Below are 19,786 nucleotides of genomic sequence, written 5' to 3'. Positions count from 1 at the left end.
GCACAGGCATTTGTAAAATGTCAGTGGCTAAACACAGTCTCTGCCCCACTTTTTTGTCCTTGATGTGAAACCTCTGTCCCAAGAGACTGTGGTGTTCCAGCAGGCACTGCCTCCCCTTTCTGGGGTGACACTTGGACAGGAAAGGACATGTGAGTGCTGGGGGCTTTGGACTCTGCACGTGATATGTGTCTAAAAGATGCAGACAGCTGCATTATTCTGTGTCCTTGTGGCAGTAAATCAGTCTGGGGTCCTTGATCAGTTCAGGGACCAGCTAGAGGAGGAGTCATCTACAATAACAAAGCTGATGTGGGTGGGCACAGAAGTAAAGGCATAAAGATGAAGGCAGTGCCTGGTGGAAGTTTAATGGTCTTATAGTGCATTTCCAGAGCCTGTTCCTGGCTGCTGTTTTACAGGTGGCAGCTGAATCAGAGATGAGAATGAAATAGTTTCATTATCAAGTCCTTACGCTTCAATTTGTTATAAATTGTTCCAGTCACTGCCAAGTGAGTGACAGTAAAAAGAGTTCCCTGGCTTGTTGCCTAGCTCATGAATATAATTTCAGTCAGTGCTCACTGTAGACATCCTGGATGGGCAGAATAGCTTGTCCATGTGGTTGCAAGGCAGGACTGAAGTGAGCTGGAAGAGCTGTACATGGGGAACCAAGACTGGAAATAGAATAGAGCTGAAGGGATCTGGCAGAGCTTTGTGTAATCCCAGACCTGAAGAGCTGTCTGACTTTGCCAGGATGTGTCAGGGTGCTTGTGATCCTGCGGGAGCTGAGGGAGCTGGCTGGCAGCAATTGCCCTATTCAGCCCATCCCCAGTGCCTGTTAGCTCACTGTGGCACCTCTTGGTAGTCCTTGTGCTCTGTGGCTGATGCTGCAGCTTATTGCCTCACCAGCTGGGATTCTATACTTGCTACAGTTCAAGGTTGGGTTATAAAAATCTTTTCCAGTCTGAAATCTGCCGTAGAACTACTTACACACAAATGGATATACTTACCAGGCTGTGGAGGGAAATGAGCTCAGCCATTGATAAAGGAGAAAATCTTGGTTTCAAACAGATTTTGTTTTAGTGTCACCCTATGAGTTGCTGTTTTCTTTAAGGTTTTAGAGAGTGACACAGAGGTGTGCAATTGTTTTGTCTGCAAAATGGAAAATAGTGCAACAGGCAGCATACAACAGGCTGTTCCTTGACCTCCCCACTGCTTGTTCTCTGCAGGATAGTTGTTCATAGTGGGAAGTTTCCCACCAAAGGAGTTAGGAACACATATAGTTTGTTCTTGTCTGGGTTTGGAGCACGGAGGTCTCTATGGCCATTGTTTTTTATTAGTTTAATGTATGTTGAAGTCTACAAATAAATGCTGGGACCCAGGTGGAACAGATGAGATGTGACTAAGTTCTTGGATGATTGATAATGAGCAGGGACTGGAAAATCAATTGTGTTAATTCCTGGCTTGTCACTGGGATGGAGAATTAATGTGAAAATCCGTCTAACTTAATGGTATTTACTCATTATACAGACTGTGATAAAATTGTCTTCAAGCGCTGCTTGGCATCACAATTATGGGATTATTGTAGATCCAGAGGCAGGATCAGAAATCCACAAGCACAAAAACTCCCTTCACAAGCAACAAACAAGTGATGACAAGGACCAGCTAGGAGAGCTGAAGAGAAAGCAGACGGGCATCGTCTTTTGCTTCTTGGCCTGTACGCTTAGGAATTTACTGCAGAGGCTGCCGTTGGGGTGTGATGATTCATCTTGTGTGTGGTGCTTTGCTGGTGATAAACACCTGCCCCATGGGAATCCTTCCCTCCAGGGGTCCTGAAGCACTTTGTGCCTGGCAAGGAGGCTGCTTATCTCACAGTGCAGTGGATTCTAGGTAGCAGTTTAAAATATTTGAAAGACTTGAGCCCCCATCTTCTGAGTTGGAGTGTTCTGCAATTATGCTTGCTGAACATGAAGAGTTTGTGCCAAAGGGGGAACCAGTGGTGCTGGCTTCCCTACAATGACCTGCCAAATAGGTCAGGTAGGAAAGCAGCAAATGGCTGTCAAACTCCTGCAGAAATTTGTGGTGCTGTCAGTAACTCCTCTGCAGGACAGAATGCACATGTACCTGCTTGACTGAGTGGGGAAGGCTGGTCTTGATCATGACTGACAGAAAAGCAAATCTGTCTTCCGAAATGTCTCCTGTCTGGCAGGAGTTAATCCAGCTGGGACAGCAGCACTATAATGGATGGTCTATTACTGAATAAGTCATCCATAAACTTTGTGTACTCAGAACACCTTGCATGCCTCTTGCTTTTCTTGTCCACCTCCCTCTCCTTGCTGTTGTGCTTCATATGCCCTCCCAGCCTCCAATCTACATTTAAATACGCTGAGTACTTAAAATGTCAGCAGCTCCCAGGGCTGTTGAAAGGGGAATAAAGGGAGATGCTATATAGACTGTGTCACTGGGGTGCCAGGGGGTGCTGGGGTGGGAGATCTGTCTCATTGCAGAGAGTTGCCAGGACCTGTGTGTGATGAATATAAAGACAGTCCCCTTTGAAGCTGCTGGGCTGTGTTTCACCCTGTTTTCCTCTAGCTTTCTACCTATCTCCCCAGCTGACTGCGCTGCCTGTGCCGCACAGCAACTCTTAGATGTTGATACGCTGTAGTTACTGATGTCTTCAGAGAAATTCCAACAGGCAGAAAGGCTTTTTATCCCAGTGCTGTTCAATCCCAGATCCCTTGTGTCCAGCACGAAATACCTTGCATGCAGTGTCAAGATTGGCTGGAGATAAGGCTTCTGATACATCACTAGGTGGAGCTCACAACATGAAAACTTGACTTAGAAGAGCCAAATGCTGTGTTAGTGACTGAGCTGGCTGTTTTAGAAGAAACAGCAACATTAGAATCAATCAGAGAACTCATGGTTTGTCAAGTCACAAAAGCAAAAATAATTCCAAATGACAATTGTAACTAAGCAACCTCATCTGACTAGTGAGCACTATAGTTAATGAAAATAGTGAAATATTTTGGTAACTGATTTCAAGTAACAAATCTATTAGGTATAATTTTTTCCCTCTGTCCAGAGGCATTTTGCAAAAGAAGGAAGAAAAACTTGTTGAGAAACTTATTGATGTGATTACCTGGCTAATAAGCTCTTTGGGGCAGGGATCATCGGGGGCCTTTTTTTGCCCATCTAGCACATGGGCCACCCTCTGCCACTGGTGGCCTATGTGTATAACTCAAGTCAGACTAATAAAAGTGGACTACAACAAGACTAAAGTACTTCATTAACAGGTTGTAAAGGCTCAACACATGCCTAGTGTCTGAGTGTTAAATGTTGTGGGTTGGTGTGAGGCACTTGCATCATGATAAAGGTTTATAAAAATCTGCCAGTCATTTATTAATGTACAGGTCTTTAGTGTTTGGTAACCACATTTTTAATGCAGTTCTGATATACACTGTGATGAAATGTTAATGAGAGCAGCAGCAGGGAAACTGCCAAAGCTCAGAATCCTAATGGACTGTGCGTGCAACCCAGCCCATCCCTGGGGATACGCGAGTTGTCTTCACACTTAAATGACATTGGCTTTTCTAAGTATAAATCAAGATGGAAATCTCATGGGCCAAAATAATTTCCACCATGCTTGCACTGGCTCAAGCAGAATCATACTAAGGATGAATTTGTTCTCTTCTGCTGTCTCTCAGCCTCCCCAGGGCTTTAAAGCCAGTATGGGAGATGGTATCTCTTTGAAGTTGGAGTCCTTCTTAAACCTTGGGCATTAACATACTCCTCCAGAGCCAGCCAGTGATAGCAGCAGCATGTACTGGCTGTAGTATCATTCTTTAGTTTCTTAATAACACAGTATAATGACTAGCTGTGTTACCATATCACTGACACAGAACATTACTAATTATGATGATTAATGGGTTTAATTTACTTAGAAAGAATAATGTGCGATAATTCCATTGTCAAAGCTGAAAATCTGGAGTTCCAGTTTCAGATCCTGTCAGCACTGTTGTTACAAACCCTTTTGTGTTGGAGAAGAGTCATTGAGAGATGTTATTTCCCACATGTTTTAGAATACAAGCTGCCTTGGGAATTCTATCCACTGATAAGTGAATCCTTACTGGCTCAGCTCTTATTCAAGTATCCATTAAATCTGTCTTCCCTTAAATGAAACAGAATCTTCAGCATGCATTCCCTCTTGCTCCACTGAAACAGTTAATAGATAATGTTCTTGTTTGTAGTCCGGCCAGGAGTTTTTTAATTACCTGTATAGTTTTATTACGTAATGGCAGTGTTTGCTCCGTTAGGCTATTGGCATCTTTGCAGAAAGCAAACAAACCTACTGGCATCCATCAAGTTGAGTAATTACGGAGAGGTTGTTTATTTTTTTCAGTTTTCCTGATCAATACTGGCACTGGCTCTGCAGCCTGGGCTCCGAGCCGACCTGCTCACGCTTCCACCGCTGCTCCTGCTGCCCTAGCAGTCGGCTGGTTGGGAGATGATGAGGGTTCATTAGTCCTGAAGTAACAGGAGAGGGACAGGCAAATGCTGTAGTATCATCCCCAAGGGCCTAGGTACAGGCAGTGCCCACGCTGTGCCCTGATCTCTTCCTGCAGTATTTTACAGCTAGTGGAATCTAGGCTTTTGTACCATAGTGTGTTTTCCAGGGAGGTGGGAAGTGCTTTGCCTGGATGTGTTTAGGCATCTGGGTATCTATTCTGTGGAGCCTTCTGGGTTAAACATCTGTTCCATGCGCATCTCCCGTTGTAGGAGGCAGCTCATGCCTTTCAGGCCTATGTTCAGAAGAAAAAAATAAAAAATGAGAGCCCCATCATATCCTCACCCTTATGTGCTCAATTACACTTGTCCAAATAAGGTGTGAAATGCTATCTAGCAGAAAGGAATCATTTTGCATTGTAGCTAGTAATAGAAAAAAGTGCAAAGTGGGAACAGCCTAACCCAAGGCACAGATACAAAGTCACTCTGTCTTGCAATCGTTGCCTTGTATTGCTTTAACCCTCCTGTCCAAGGCATGATGAGTCTGAATGCCCTGATACAGGGACACGTCTGTGGAGATAACTGCGAATGGGGCAGCTGTAGGAGAGCAGAGGAAAAGCCACATATTCCCCCACTCAGTGTCTGTCGCCTTTCCTCCCCACAATGGGAGCCTTTGGGAAGTGGAACAGGGCCTTACAAGCTGGCATGCTCTTGATCTGAAAAGTGCTGTGTCTTGGAAAGTCGGAGCAGAGGTTCGTAATTGAATCCAGCAGGCTCTGGAACCCAGCTTGGGGGCTGATTGGTATTCAGCTCTGGCGCAAAGTGCTTAAGAAAAAACTTATTAATTTCCCCTTCCACAAAGAGCGGGAGTGCGACAGTAATCACAGTATCAAGTCATAATAATAAAAAAAACTCCATTGAAAATAGCTGTTAAGACTCTGGAGGGTTCAGCAGGGGAAGATTGTATTAAGATAAAGTAGATTATAACACCAGCGGACATTAAAGGTTGTCATTGTATGGTAAATCACATCAGGAAGTCACAAAAGCTGTTCTTTACACAGTCAGGGATAGAATTCTCTGATATAGCACCTGATTTATTCTCTGCCCCCTTTACGCTATCCCTGGCAAACATGTAGGTGGAAAGAGGAGAGGAGGAAAGGAGAAACTTGCCAGCGAGGCTGGATTTCTGAGCTGTGGTTTTGGGGAGGATGGGTGGGACAGGGGTGGGGCCAGGCACGTTTGTCCCTTCCCCTTGTGCGGGGTGAGGGGCTCTGCATCCTCACTGCAATGCGGAGGCACGGGCTGAGCTTTCCCCCGGCCCCTTCCCTCCTGTGGAGCAGCAGCAGGGATCTGAGCAGGATACACATGGTTCTAGTGCTCTACATCCCACAGGCAGCTCCTGTGCTCCCCTTGATGATGGAGGCTGCCAGCTGGGCTCCCCCACTATTCCCACTGTCTCATTGCCACCACAGTCCCCAGTGCCCAATACGTGCATATCCAGCTTGGAACATAGCCCTAATTCAATCCTTACCATCCCCAAAGTGTCCCAAGCACACTCACCTACCTTTCAGCTGTCCAAACCCTTCTGAAACCCCTCTCTGCCCAAAATAAATTGTCATAATCCCTTTACTCCTTGCTTAACAGGAACAATGCAAGAGCACATTTAAACCTGACAGGCATTTCCTGGTGGGACTTTACACGTTACATAGATTGAGCAAAGCTCTTTCACTGTTGGAAGTGTTTATGCTGGGAACTGGGAAAGACAACACTACCAGCTCCCTCCTCCCTGGCCAGCGCTGTGTGGGCATCTTCCCAGGAGTCTGACCCAATTCTGTCTCAGAGATGGGTTAAACCAATGCCTAAAATCACCTCCCTTCCCATTTTGCAGATGAGTGCTTTCAAACTCCTGTCTGTCCTGTGCTTTTACAATTAAAATTTATGCTTTTTTGCTGTCTTTGACACCCTGATCCCTCTAGTTCTGGGTGAAGTATCAATATGCTGGTTTCATTAGTGCTTCTGAGTTTTATGATCCTGAGAAGTGAGGAAAAGGCATATTAAGTATAATAGGCTTTTGCTGAAATGAATGTTAGCTTGTGTAGATTAGCTTAGTAAGTTGTTTCACCACCTAATATGCACATTTAGGAACAATTTTAGAGTGTGAAAACACTTAAAAGGAGTGGTAATTTCAAGCTGAGGGAAGTATGTTTGTGTAGAGAATAAGAAAGCCAGGACTGATCAGGCAAGAACCAAACTGAGTTAATTCTGATTCTTCTGGTTCAGCTGTGTTGCTGTGTTTGTTAATGTGTTTCAGATCTTTTACCTGTCATGCTGCTTTATATGAGTTCTAATGAGGTAGAGGGAGAAGAGAAATAGGTTGCTCCACTCATACAGGTCAAGGGGGACGTATGAATAATGAAACGAAAGCTGTTGCAACAGCCAAAGAGCTGGAACGAGAATGCAGTATTGCAAACAAGCACTGTGATTAAACTGCATGATTTCAGCTAAGTTCCTAATGCATGGTTTTCAGAAAAGCAGCCTGTACTCAGCCAGGTGCTGAGCCTGTTGTGTGCACCGAATCTGTTCATACGTTCTACCGAAATCATATTACCCCTCCTGTTAAAAGCAGAAGAATTTTAGGGGAAGCCTCACTCTTAGTTTGCCCCTAATGCTTTTCCCAAATATTTAAGCAGGTGTATTTTCCTAACACAGAGTGTTTTTGAAGGAATTTAAAGCTGCACACACAAGCACTCAGTGGAGTCAATGTGAACATTTACACACTTCTGTGCTCTTCAGTTGTAAATGTTCTATCTGACTTACCTGGCCAACAGCAAAGGAACAGCTACTCAAGCCGGTACATTTTTATCAAAATTTTATGTCCAGTGCAGACAAACTCGGTGAGCAGCTCTGAATAATGACTACTCTTCTGGAAATTGTTTACCATTGTTGTAGAATCACAACTTGTGCATATTTATCCTTATACAACTGTGTGAGGTGTGACAGTGCCAAGAAGTTGCATCTGGTTTATACAAAGGAAGCTAAAGAGGTGACTTGATCACAGTCTTGAAGTACAAGGAAAAGATTTCTGATAATAGAAGGCTCATTAATCTATCAGACAGTGGTCACAGTGAGATCCAGTGCCTGGAAGCTAAATAGCTGGAAGTGTGTCTAGTTTGACTCACTTAGGCTGGAAATAACATTTAAACAATGCAGTAATTAGGTATTGGAGCAGCTTGCCTAGGATTGTGGTGGATTATCTGCTAGCAGAAGTCTTTGAATCAGGCTGGGTGTCTTTCCAAAAAGTGTATGATATCTTGGCTAGGCTTGTTGCAGAAATGATATGGTCTGTTTTCTGGCTTGCACTAGGTGGGAGACCGTGTTATGCAGGTTAATGATCAAAATGTTTCCTTAGGGTATAACAGCTAGGAGCCTTGCTCTTGCTTCCACTTCACTCCTACGTTCTCATAGCAATATAAAGGGTGTATAGAGAAGCTGTGGATAAAGCTCATTAAAATCAGTGGTGGGTTGGTCACTGACTTCAAAGGGATCAGGATTTTACTCCTGGTCATTTTAGCAATTTTCTATGGCATGATGGTCCCACCAGGAGAGCTGTGCTTTGTATCTCCTCATGCCTGTTGTTCTGTTCTTCTGGCTGGTGCAGGAACCTAATAACTTCTAACCTTGCAACTAATGAGACTCTTTCAGCACAACTGCACTGGATCTTGCTCCCCCAGGGAGATTCCTACATGATTTTCCCAGGGAATTTCCCTCTGGATCTTGTGCTGGACATGCATTCCTCCCATGCTGGGAAGTATAACATACCTGGCCTGAAACTGCGTGTACAAATAGACTCATGAGGCTCTGTGTTTGAGGCCGTACTTCCATCATCTCCTGTTGTCAGAAACCTAATGAGCTGTGTTATTAAATGGCTCTACACTGTTACCTTGTGCTGGTGACGAACATGGCCAGTGGGCAAAGAGAAGCTAAGCTTCCCAATTGTATTAATTTCTCCAGTGCTCACGAATTCTGGATTGCATTGCTGGCAGAGAGTTGATTTAGCACTTTAGTGACTGCTTGGAGCCTCATCCTGCCTAGGGAAGGCAAATGTGACCCACAGAAGTCGCTACAAATTGAGCAGAGGAGGGAGCTCAGAACAACATCTGTCTCAGAAGAGACTGTACCTTATGTATTTTGAATCCAGCCTAAGAAACTTCTAAAGCGGTGAGTTTTTCTAAAGATGCTTCCCTTGCGCTTGTTTTGCCAGGATTTGAGGCCAGGTTATCACTGTGATTTCTACTGGGACAGCACACAGAATCCCAAAGGGCTGGTTCCTGCTCTATTAGGTACTGAGAGATGTCTCTTCCCCAGAGAGCTGGTGGCTCAAGTAGGTTAAGACAGAGAGCGTACAAGTGGAGAAACAGGCATACACTGACCTGCTTGTCTATTTTATCTCACCCTGGTTGGCCAGAGAGTGGTAATTCCAGCTCAGAGGGAAGCTGGTAGTGTCCAAGTATTGACCTACCCTAAGGGCAGTTCTGATTTAGGGGAAAGGAACAGGAAATAACAGCAGTATGAGACACAGGTATTGCAATTATGATGATATAAAACTAGAACAGGCACATCCTGAGTGACAGAAGGAGGCTGAGCTGTGTCTGGAGTGGGGCAGAGGGGTGCCCAACGTCCGTCTGCCTCCCTTGTCCCGCAGGGCGTGCTGCAGGAGCAGGAGCACCAGCGAGGGGGTGACACGGCTGTGAAGGAAATAAATGTACCTGTACAGAGTGCTGCCCTCGCGAATGGCTTGCTATTAATAACTGTAATAACATATGCCAGGATGTGGAAGAAGCATCTTTTGTAAAGTGCTGATCACTGCCACTATTTGGGGTAGAAACAAAATGGGGAAAAAAAAATGGTTTCATTATTTAATAATGCACAGTAATGGCACTTTTGTATTTTTTATTATTTCCTTGCGTTTAAATTGTGTCTGTAGGAGAACTGTTTGTCTTTAGTTGGCTATGCTGCAGATTGACAGGTAAATCAGGGTTCTATATGAGGGACGGTGCTCAGCAGCCCTAGACAGCTGTAACTAGAGTAGCCAGACCAGAAAGGTCCCACATCAGCACAATTAGCCAGTGAATTAATTGCCTGATAATCCTAAACATATCACAGTGCTCTTTGCTGTGGCACATTGGCTCTAACATATGTGAATAGTGCCCCTAATAGCACATCGCGTGTATGAGATGTCAAAGAAAATGCCTAGCAACTTGTCCAGGTTTCAGCTCTCTGCTCTTTTCTCAGGCAGCATCTGAAGTGGTTCTGCTAATTCCCGCTGTGCTGGGCACCCACGCAGAACTGAACGTGTGCCCTTACCTCTGTTATCCCTGTTGTCATATGGAAGTAGCAGCAAGAGACAAACAAGAGGGACTTTTTGCTTTTTTTTCTGGGGCTGTGACACAAGGTTCTGTGTGCGCTTTTCTCTTTTCTCCTTTTTTTTTTTTTTTATGAGATGCACAATGGAAGAAGGGAAAGCAAATTTAATTATAAAGCTGTGTCTTGCTCCCCTCTCTGTCTTTCCAGACTGGGAAGTGCAATCATCTTCCCTTTGATGCAAGAGACTGAATGCAGCAGCATACATTGTTATATGATTATTTATTAAAAATGAAAGGAAATTACTTTCAGTTCAGTGCCACTTTCTAGCCCAGTGAGAACAGCAAGGGGAGAAAATAAAGCAGCAGCACTTTAGGAGGCAACACCATATATATGTATGTATATAAATGTGTAGCTGGTAAAGAAGTTGGGGCAACTGCCCCAATGGGTTGCATGCTTCTCTTTTGCTAGCATACAGCTGTTGCAAAAGCAGGGAAAGGAGTGTCTTGTTTAACCCTTTAGAGCCCTCTTTACATGCTGAGTTGTACCATTATGACACCTAAACCCTTTTAAAATAATCCACTATACTGAATTGTCAGACTCCAGTTTGCAGATGAGGAAGGAGAAGCAGAAGTGAAGAAATATACTTAAGGCCAGGCTGTGGGTCAGTGAAAGAGCCAGGAGCGGAATTCAGCAGCCACAGCCCACTGTAGTAATAGACTGCACATGCCTCACATCTTTAAAACAAGCTGAGAACACTGGATGTCCCCTCTGGGAGAGGGACAATCTTCTTGGTGTATCTTTGCACCTTGTGTAGCATGGAGGAGTCTTGGCTTACTGGCTGATGCTTCTGCTGCTGCCACAGTGTGAACAGCAATATTTCACCAAACCAGAACCATTCTTGTTTGTTAGAACATCATATTTCAGAGCAAGCAGGGGTCTGAGGGAAGGGTGATGCTACATTCCTCTTGACCTACCACTTAATGTTTCTGCTTATCAGCCAGACATCCCCCTGTCCTTGCTGTGCGCTGTTAAGGAAGACAAGGCTATCCAGGCTTCAGTGTCTCTGTCTCATTCCATTTCTCTGAGCTGTGAGCAGCCTGGGACTTTGTGTAAGGCCTTAATGAGGCCCAAGCAAAGGTTGACTTGAAAAATAAAAAATTCCTTTATGATCTACGCTGCAGATGGAGCAACAAATGGATAATAAAAGGGCTGGAGACTGGAGGCAAATCCTCCCCTTAGATTAAGGGAAATTAAGTCCCTAGGGGGATGTGTAATTTATGAGGCTTCATTATTCTTCTTGGGGGAAGCAGCGTATGATCCCTTGGTCAGAGAGATAAAAGGATCGTAAACTCAAATGGCTCCACATAGTCCGTGTGACTCAGATAGCACCAGAGAACCTGCTGGAGACAAGCAAGATACAACTCAGCCTGCCTTGTGCTGTAAAAGTAGTTCCCATGACACTGGAAGTCCTATTGTCCGCAAACTTCCATGTCTTCTCAGGGCAGGTGGATGCACACTGTCTGTATGGATGTCTTCACTGGGGAGAGGGTCTTCTGGGGGCAAGTAAAGGACCCCCGAAGACATATGTATCAGAAATAACTCCTTTTGTTAATTTTATTTTTTTTTTCCCTAAAACTTTCAGCTGATTTATACTGTTCTGAGAGTTCCCAGTGCATCCTCCATCTTTCCTGAGCTCTGGGAGCACATGCTTAACCTGTAATCAGCATGATTCAAAACAACAACGGTGTCTGTCCCCGGAGCAAAAAGAAATAATGTGCTCTGTTCTGCTTCTCCCTATTCAAAGGTAAATTACTTTTATTTCTTCCAAGAGCAGATGCTCACTTCTTTACCTCTCTCCCTAGTGTCTAACACAGATTTAGGAGAAATCATGTTCTTTGGGTTTTTTATGGAGTTTGGGGATGGAGATAAGTTGTATTACTGGGGAACTTGACATATCTCATATTATTGAGTTGTAGATCAAAGAATGACTCATCATGGCGCTGCACAGGGCAGTCTGTGTCTCTGCGCATCTTTACCTTCTATATTCCTGCCATGCTTGTAAATTCCAGACACACTTATATCTATGTGTGTGCCCCTTTCCTTTGTGTGTCCTAAGCTGTTGTACATGTGAACTTGGGAATATATTTGGGCCTGTGTAAGTATCTTGTGTGTTCTTGTGACTTGGTGCATGCCTGTGTCCTTGCTGCTCTGGGGTACATATATCTGTGTGCCTGCACTTTTTGGAGAAGCAAGTTGGCTCCTGCTGAGGAGTCAGCATTAGGTTAGAGTGCAAACTCTAGTGCCATACAGCAAAATGCTGCAGCTTGCTTTATACAAGTACAGGGCATCACCTTTCTCCTCTGCAGTGGAGCTGGGGTTTATTCCTTCTGCCAGTGGCATCTCCCTAACAATAAAATGCCCTTGCCATCAAAATCATTCAGTCATAATACCTGGAAATGATTAATACCTACCACAAAGCCCTGTAGCTAGCAAATGGGAAAGCAATTTCTGATTGCTGCCGGTATGGCCGACACCAGAAAGCCCTGCTCAGCTGTGTGAGGCATTGTAATTTGCAGCTTCAAAGCAGGACGACCTGAATCACTACAAGCACAAAAAATATTTTTCATGTCTGTCATGTTGTTTAACTTCTGTGGCTTTGAAGTTCTGAGAAATCCTGGGTGAATTTTCCACTCTTGGTTCACTCACTCCATCTTTTCCCTTTGCTTCTCTTTCTGCCTCTGCAGAGATGTCACCATGATGAAGCTCTTGATGGATTCCTGGGTGACGACCACTGGGCGGTGATGGATTGCTGCTCTCTTTGCTGCACGCTCCAGCTGTCTCTGCAGTTCAGTCTGCTGGATTGACAGGGCCCATAAATCATTCTTGGAAGGGAAGGTGCTCTGGGAGCTCTGGCCCCATTTGTGATGTGCTGATGTGACGTAGCTTCACATATGCCACTTGCATGTGGACAGTGGCAGATTGGGGTGGATGTGGATCTCAAATCTGACTGCCAGGCTCTCATATGCCCCTCTTTTGGTTTGAGGAGGCTGGGTGAGAAGGGCTGGGAACATGCTGTCTCTCCTAATGCTGTTTCCTTTCTGTGCGTACACAGTGTTTTACAGAACTGAAAAATGAAGGCGTTGTGATTTAAGGAAATTGTAGAGGACAGTGGATGATAAGGAGGCAGGGGTGATGCGCCACACAGGCAGCCGCAGAGCCTCCTCACAGAAGATATGGATAGAAAGAAGGGGAGGGGAAGAGTTTGGATAGTGCTGCTATCTTTGGTTAGTCCTCCCTTGTCTTTTTGTGTGTGTGTGTGTGGAATGGAAGGAGCTGAAGAACACATTGAAAAAAGAGCCTTGGGACTAAAAAAGGGGAATCTCAGCAAGGCAAGCAGGTAAAGCTGCACATTCGACTATCCCAGAATGCAAGAGATTCTTGATCACTGCATGTGTCCAGGACTTTGACAAAGTGGTCCTTGGGAGCACCTGCAGCAGTAGCATTTCATCCTGTCGATGCACATGCCCCCTGTGCACCACGGGTATAGTACAGACACCATCAATCGTTCCCGCAAAGCATCCAAACATCTTCCTTGCAAATCCTGCAGTTATTTAATGGAATTTCTCCAGTTTCTTTTCCACTGGGTCTCATCAGGGTAATGACAGCCTCACAAATCTCGCTAACCACCATACCAGCTGTAGCTTTGTGAACCTCTGGAGTGGTCCCCAACAACTGGGGGCCACCATTTTCCACAGGGTGGCAGCAACATGCTTCCTTTTTCCATGCTGAGTGATCCCACTTGGATGCTTCTCTGTCAAGGTTCTGGCTGGGATTAAACCTGAAAAGAGTAATATTTCTAGGAGGGAGGGAGGGAATTTGCATGTACTCTGTGCAGACAGCATGCGTCCCCAGATGAAGCGTCCTGACAATGTTAAGAGACAGCAGGCAGAGCTATAGGCAGGATGTTCTTGCTTCTTTCCAATGCAGCATGAATTCCAGATTAACCCTACTGTTTTGTTACCCCCTGCACAGAAATTCCTCAGGGTGGGAAAGAGAAAGATTTTGTTTCTCAGAGGTTGAAACTGAAATGACAGATGAAATTTTTATTACGACGACTTTTATTTTTCTGTCTGGGTTTGAAATGATGGTGAACATTCTCAACAAAAATACGGCATGAATATTCAATTACAGTGCCAGCAACACTTTGCAGTCATGGATTATTTATATACGAAATAACCAAAGCTTCATAAATAATAAAATAGCAGCAATCTCCACTGTGTTTTATGTTCCCCATAGCCAGCACGGGAGCAGGGATGATGTGTCTTTGTAGCACATTTACATGCTATACCAGCCCCTTTCAGGCTGGGAGCAATGGGGAGGACGGAGGTAGCAGAACAAAGTGTGCAGGTGAAGGCACTGGAAGTGTGGATGTGCCCAGCACAATATGTGCACAAGGAAATGTTTGGTTTGCTCCCCATGTGGCTGCAGAGGACATCTGGTGTAGTGGGTGGCTTGTGTGCTTTGGAGGGCAAGACGTGAGAGAACATGCAGAGAAATTGCAGCAAGGGGAGAAAACTTAAAGCCGGGACACGTTGCTTGTGGGCAAGAAGATCAAGTGCTTGGCTGCCTTTGGCTTGCTGCGGCTTGGAGGAGCTATCTATATGCCCATAAACATGAGATATCCCATAATGGATTGCAGGAATAGCAGAGCACCGAGTTGTTTAAGGAAAGGGAGCCCTCGCTTCTCAGACTTGGCCCTAATTGATCCATGCTAGGTGGTTTCAGATCATCCAAAAAGCCCTGTGTTGGCAGAGCTAATGGACCTCTCTTGGGAGAGGCTCAGGTTTGCTTCATTTGCGATAGGTAAAGGACAGGGCAGTGAGCTTTCTCTCTAGCCAAAGCAGCACCCACTTGGTGTCCCGTCTTTTAAATAAACCTGTACTTTAATTCCCAGGACAAATCTCACTCCCATTTCCCAGCTGAACAACTGGCATGTGTTATGTAGCTTGTTAGACAAGAAAAAAGCATGATTTTGGGCAATGTGTAACGGAGTTCCTCTCCTCCAACCTAATCCCACTGTTCAGACAATAATAAAGCAGAATAAGACCCAATACCTGCTTTCCTTAGCACTGGGCAGCAGCGTGAGTGCCTGATCTTTGCAGACTCCACTGCTTTCAGGAGAAAGGCTCTTCTGCCCAAATGCCTTTGCTGGATATTCAACAACGTGTAACCCATGGGGATGAACAGACATAACTGAGCCCTCCATTGCCCATGGTCTTCCCTCCTTTCCTGAAGGCTGATGCTGGTGTCCCTCTCCCCACCGCTCCCACTGGGAAGCACTAAATGCCAAATCAGTGAACGTGTCGTTGGCTGCTCTGAGGGATGATTCATCACTCCAGTTTGGTGGCAGCGTATTTATTCCCCCACCAGCCCACCCGGCAAGAGAAAAGAGATAAATTGCTGTCATCTCTTTTTATGGAACATATAATCAGGTGGTAACATGGAGAGTTGCCTCAGCTCAAAGTCATTCAGGATGAATTATTCATTCGCTTAAAATGTCTTAAAATGAAAGGGAAATTGTCTCCCTGATACAGTATCTCTTCCTGACGTTGCTGCAGTTGGGCATTGCCTGACAAGTCCTGGTCTGATGCATCGCATGAAGAATGGACAATTTCACTGGGATCCCAGGACCTTTTGCATCTCTCTGACAGCTGCCATGGCCCTTCTGCACCGCTCTCAGGGAAGAACATCTCACATCTTTCACCTCCAGGCTCCTCTTACCATGTTCATTAACAAGCACACACACAGAAATCCATGACAGAAATGACTGTCAGAATTCAGAACTATGCGTTTGTGTCTATACAATGACAATACTGGTAGGATGTCTGAAGGGTCCCCGGCATAACCAGGTGAAATGTTTGGTTCTGAGCGGTAAAATATTTAAACCTGCATCCATCACCTAAACTCGGAAAGCTCTCCCATCTTGATGCACTCTTTGGTCATTGTCAGAAAGCTATAATTGCTTGAAGTATTTTATATCACCTGTCACACCACCTGCGAGTGGTGTTTCTTAGCACAGAGAGGGTATATCTTTTAATAATGAATACTTTCTATTGCATTATTTCAGTGTGCACCAGGTAAAGAAACCCTCTACTGGGAGGTAATGATATGTTTTATCCCTGGTTTATGAGTGGGGAGATTAAGGCAAGAAAAGCTACACAAAATATGTGTAAGAAATCCATGTACAGTCCCCTGGCATCATAAATGCTGATGTCATCCTTCTATCTCCACATTCTGGAGGTTAAGGAACCAGATATTGATGAAAACTCCTTCTTTTAATGGACATTTCCTTTCTATCACTCTTTTGGGGAGGGTGTCTTTTTTTATTTGCTTTCCACTCCGTTATCCTCACTTTAAATCCAATAAAAGAAAAAAAATAAATTACTTTTTGCTAAGAATAAGGCCATGTGTCTAAGCTCCTGGAGAGCTCTCTGTCCTGGAGAACTAGGGCAGTTCCCCTTTGCCATACAGGTAATTCAATTTACAAGGACTTTGTAAGATAATGGTGAATGAAGCATGAGCTTGCTATGTCCATGGAGAAATTAGTTCTCAAAAGAACACTGCTGAAAGAGGTAGGGAAGGAAAAATGAGCAAAATGAAATGAGAGAAGTTGTAAACACATTAAGCTGGGCTTCCCTACTTCAGTGTTTGGAGCTGTCTCTGCTAGAAATTGGATTGATTAAGAAACTTATTGGAGCTACCTGCTGCTATCAATTACTTTCCACTTATTGCTTTCTTTACCCACTGGGCAGTCGATAGTCTGACAGAACTGAGGCCCCAAGTCTTCGTAACCTAGAGCTCAAGAGCTAGGAAGCAGAAGAAACTATTTCCACTAGTGCTGGAAAGGGATGGAAGGTTGTTGGGACAGCATGGTCTTCCACTTTTTCCACCCTATGCTGCAGTGACTCTGGTCACTTGGGGGAAATCTGATCTAACCCTATTTGTTTTATAGTAAAAAGGTGCAAAAAGCAATAGAGATGTAAGACCATGAGTGTCAGCAGCCTTCCTGCTGTTCTGGAGTCTCTTTGTAACTCCTTTTTTACCCTGCAATGATTCCTTTGTAGCCTGCAATTCTTGACCCTTCAGCCTCCCTGATGGTGAAGGAAATGATTTGCTGGTTTTGCTGATTCTTTATATAGATATATCTATATATATATATATAAAAAGATAAAAAATAAAGGAAGGTCTAGCTCCTCTCTCCCAAATTCAGACCTTCAGAATCAGAGCAGCCCACAGGATTTTCCTGGCAAAAATCCAATAAAATAAATGGAAATGAACAGCGAAGTTGTTGAAAAAGCTTTGAAAATCTCAGCCAAAGTCCTTAAAAGTCCATTTACTTTCTCATTGCTGTGACTTCAGGTCAGCTTGGACTCTTGACTTCACTAACTGCTTTAAAACTACCTTGAATTTCTCATCTCTTTTATCCTATGGGATATTTCTTTCTTTGCCTTTTTACTCTGACCCTTCATAAATCCTTTTTTTCCCTCCTCTGGCACAAAAGCAGCCAGACGGAGATGCAGGGCAGGGGCAGCGGGGGGCATGCCCTGCGTCCGCATCACCTCTGGCTGTTGGCAGTTCTTGCATGCTAAGCAAAATTAGGCTGGGTGACAGATGTTGAAAGAAACCTGGAGTCTGCAGGAGACTCTTGGCTTTATCTGCACAAGGCCCTGAAGTGGGACAGTGATAGGTTTGGTCCTGAGGTTGCCATGTGCTCTGTGGAATCAGTTGAGCAAACAGTGATTTTGCCCAAATGCTGCCCATTTCCATGGTATTTACTGTGAACTTAGCTTTATTTCGTCTTCTTCTTTCAACCCTGGAGATCCTAACAGAACAAGATGCCACAAGGTATTTTGTTGTGTTTACAAGTCATTTCCAGTCTTTCACAGCTGCAGTGAAAAGCCTGAACATTTGACCTAGGTATGACCTAAAGACTCAGAAGCCAGAAAACAACAAAAAAAGAATACTTCTTTATAAAAGTATCCTGTTTCATAAGCCAGTCTGATGAGTTATAAAGTGTCTGATGTAAATTTGAATTCAAGGGACTTAAAGAAGTTCTAAAAAATGCTGGTTGCCACCAGCCATCTTGCCCATATGTATCTAATGATCTTGGATACCCAGACACACCATAAAGAGGCAGGGAGATCTGAGGACTTTCTTTGCTTGTTAGAGTGCAGTATGAACTCGTTAATTTGATAGTGTATAAGTGCTATCTTTCTATTTAAAATTGTGACAAATTCACCCTCAGACATCTCAGAGTTACTGCTCAGCTTCACATTTTTGCATCTTGAAAAGCCATTGTGACAAAGGCAACTGAACTCCGATCTGCCTGGTCCAAAATCAATCACTCTTCATACGTAAGCTAAAGGAATTTGCTGAGGTCCTTGATGAGCAAGACACAGGTAAGGACTGCGACGCAGCTCATCTCTGCCTGTCAGCGAGCGATGAAACGCTCGTGTGGAAGAATACACTGGCACATGCACATGTTCATTTGCCTGGGGTGTATATATCTCAACTGTCACATTTAAATTGTAATGCCTGTTACAGGTCCTGAAATTACAGTCATGAACCGTATTCCTTTGACCTTCTCCATATTCTATTTGGATTCACTCCTGCCGATTTAACCAGGCAGGCAGAAAGTAAATAAATGCTTCCCCACCTGGCAGGTGCAGAAAGGTTAGATTTGCATAAAGTGGCCAGGGTAAATTTCTCCTGTTTGTTGTCGCCTCTTCTCTCCAACTGGGAATTCCAAGGCGGAGATAAATGTCAGCTGGAAATAGCATTCGGTGTCAGTGGTTAATCTCTTCCTGCTGTTTCCTGGGAGCCACTTTATGCTGCTCTTTACCACATGGATCAGCCGATCACCTTTTGTGTGAGCCTCTCATTACTGGGCTCTTCTGTTATTGCTTTGCTTACAGTCTTTTATGTTTTCTGTTTATAAATTAAATTATTCTCACCTGGTAAGTCATTGTGCTGAAACAGTTCTGCAAAACAGCCTGGTACCAGTTTAATTCCCTGAGTGGTTCAGCATGTCTCTGCCCTCTGTTCCTGAGCCTAGATGGATTAAGAATCACATAGATTTTCTTCTATATGTTCATCATAAATCAAGCAGATCATATGAGGCTCTGTAAGTCCCCAGGCTGAGAAATCAGTTCTACAAAGCTCTAAACTGAGACTTGCATGTGAATTCTGAGCATTCCCCTTAGTGCTGCTTGTCCCTCAGCTCCATGCCTCCATTCTCATCTGCCCAAGTCTCATCTTGGCTCCCAGTGAAACAAATTGTTCATTGATTCAGCTTATCATTACATTTCTTGCCTGTTTTCCAGAATTATTTCCCCTGGGATTTCCCAGAAAAGCACTGCAGCGGAGAGGAGTGGGAGTGAGGGAAGAACAAGCAAGGTTCCCCCAATAAACAGCCTCGAGAGCTGCAGAGATGTGCAAGAGGGTGGGATGGGATTGATCTTTCTCTGTGGTGACCCTTTAGGGTGCATCATATTAACTGTACATTGAAATCCATGAGAGGGAGTGTGAAATTAGTGTGAAAGTATTTCCCATTGGTGTCCCTGGATCTAAGTCACTCCCTCCTTCTCACCCGCCATCACAGATTCCTTGTGATCTCTGGAGAACACAGATCCCCAGCCCAAAGAGACCCTTATTTTAACTTGGCACTCAGCCCACAGGACTCAGGGAGATATTTATACTGACAACGGTGGGAAGAGGAAAAGAAATAGTGCACTTGCTGGGTTTTACAGTGCCTGTCATGTTTATCATCATTGAAGTTCGCTGGAAAAAGACTTCAGGAAAGACAAGCAGGAAGTAAATCTCTTTCTCCTCTGGGGAGGCTGTTTGGATTGTGAGAGATTTCCATGGC

This window comes from Streptopelia decaocto, assembly GCF_964273445.1.
Source record: "Streptopelia decaocto genome assembly, chromosome: 20".
NCBI classification, from domain to species: domain Eukaryota; kingdom Metazoa; phylum Chordata; class Aves; order Columbiformes; family Columbidae; genus Streptopelia; species Streptopelia decaocto.
This window is presented reverse-complemented; position numbering follows the sequence as displayed.